We start from the raw sequence: 2,193 nt of genomic DNA on the forward strand, positions 1-2,193 counted from the left end.
AAGGATTCTTTTCCCCAGTGTATGTTTTTGTCTGCTTTGTCAAAGATTAGGTGGCTATATGAGGTCATTCCCCTTTAAAGATGGCGTTTTCCTGGCCTTCCTGCTAAACCAGGAGCTAAACCTGCAGAGGCAGGGCACAGGGCACAGTGTGGGTCCCACTCTGCCCTTGCCCCGCACCCATAGAGCTGTCTCAGGTGCCGTCTGAGAGCCTGTCTATCCTTCACAGCTGCCCTGCAGAGCACGGGTCACAAGGGCCAGATTTGAGCAACGTGGGCAGTGGGGCTGGTGCTGGGAGAGTCCTGCTGGCTACAGCTGCTGCTGACCCTGGCAGGCACCCAACAAAAGTACATGACATTTTAACCGGGTTAAACAAATCTGCACGGGGCTGGCGTCTCCCAGACAGCTGGTCCTTCCCCCAAAGAGGGCCAAGGCTAGCCTGCCCCAGGCCCCACCAACTCTCGCCTGTCAGTCCATCTCACAAGGATACAGGCCTGGTCCAGTGGCCCACCTGCTCACTGCCTTGAGGTCCTCCACTGCCTGCAAGACAAGGGCCCAGGCCTCCGGCTGGGCATTCCAGTCCCATTCAGACTCACGATGTCTCCATATCAGGAGGGCACATTCTCCACCTTAATTCTTCTTGTTCCAGAGTGCTGGGGTTGTTTTGGGGCCTCTATTCTCTAAAAAAAAATTTTATAATCAGTTTGCAAAACTCCTTGAAAAATGCTATGAGAATCTTGATTGGAATTTCATAGGACCAATACTGGATTCGGGGAGAACTGACAGCTTTATAATACTGACTCTTCCCATTTCATGAACACAGTGTGTGTGTGTGTGTGTGTGTGTGTGTGTGTGTGTGTGTGTGTGTGTGTGTGTGTGTGTGTGTATCTGTGTAAGTATTTTTAAATGTCTTTTAATAAAGTTTCTTAATTTTCTCCATATTTTCCTACTTTGTTATATTATACATATTTTGTTGCTATTATAAATGTCGTATTTTAAAATACAGCTTACCTATTGACTATGTACAGAAATGCATGTGAGTCTTACATTTTGATTTTAGACCAAGTCACCTTACCAAACTCTCTTATAAATTTTACTAATTTGTCCAGGAGTTCTTTTTATGAATAAAAACAGTGTATGTTTTTTCTTTCCCAGTCTCTATACATCATTTCACCTTATTACTTACTGAGCTAGCTAGTACTCTCAATTTATTCCTTTTTTAAAGGAGTGCTCTTAATGTTTCACCATTAATATTTACCGTTGAGGTTTCGGTCGTAATCTTTATCAGTTAAGGAAATTCTTGTTTTTTTATTTTGCCAAGGTTTTTTTTTTTAATATTAATGAGTATCCAACTGTATCAAATATTTTCTCAGGACTTATTGAAATGATCATCATATACTTTTTCTTATTTATTCTGTTAATGTTGAATTATATTTATAGGTTTTATATTGATTAAATGAATAAGTGGATGAGTAACGAATGTTAAATCATCTTGGTGTAAATCCATTTCTAGAATAAATTCAACTTGGTCAGGAGGCCCTGTCTTTTGAACACTTCCAGATGCAGTTTGCCCATGTTTTATTTAGGATCATGACACTTATATTCATGAGGTAGACTGGCCCATAATTTCCTTGTTTCCATGTTGTCTTCAGGTCTGACCCCATCCTATGCATTAGGAATTTCCCCCCTTTTTCTATTTCCTAGAAAAATCGCATAAGATTAGATCTCTTCCTTGAAAGTTGGGTGGAACACACTTTAAAAACCATCTGGGTTTAGTGTTTCCATTGTGAGGAGTTTTTCCTGCTGATTCAGTTTTTGCAATGGTTATGGAACCACTGAGGCTATCTATCTACTCTTGAGTCAATGTTGGCAAATTGCACTTTTCTAGGAATCTGCCCATTTTTTTTCTAAATTTCCAAATTTGTTGGCATAAGATTATTCCTAGAATTCTCTATTTTGGAATTTCTGCTCCTTTTCTCCTGGATCAATCTTACTAGTGGCTTGTCTGTTTTAATGGTCTTTCTAAGGAACTAGATTTTGGCTCTGCAGAGCCTATAATAACTTTAAAATTCTGCTCTTGTCTTTATAATCTTCTTCCTTCTAATTTCTTTGGGTTTATCCTGTGGTTCTTTCTTTTTTAAAAAATGTCTTTTTAATGTCAATATTTTAATTTTCAGCTTCTGTCTTTCGTAGTAA

General features: G+C 39.7%; 1 protein-coding gene across 1 annotated transcript in view; it reads right to left on the minus strand.

Annotated features, from left to right (window-relative positions):
• TSNARE1 (t-SNARE domain containing 1) overlaps positions 1–2,193 on the minus strand; it is a 121,394-nt gene that overhangs the window by 33,261 nt on the left and 85,940 nt on the right. The window lies entirely within an intron of this gene.

This window comes from Propithecus coquereli, unplaced genomic scaffold (assembly GCF_000956105.1).
Source record: "Propithecus coquereli isolate 6110/MARCELLA unplaced genomic scaffold, Pcoq_1.0 Scaffold28, whole genome shotgun sequence".
Lineage (NCBI taxonomy): Eukaryota > Metazoa > Chordata > Mammalia > Primates > Indriidae > Propithecus > Propithecus coquereli.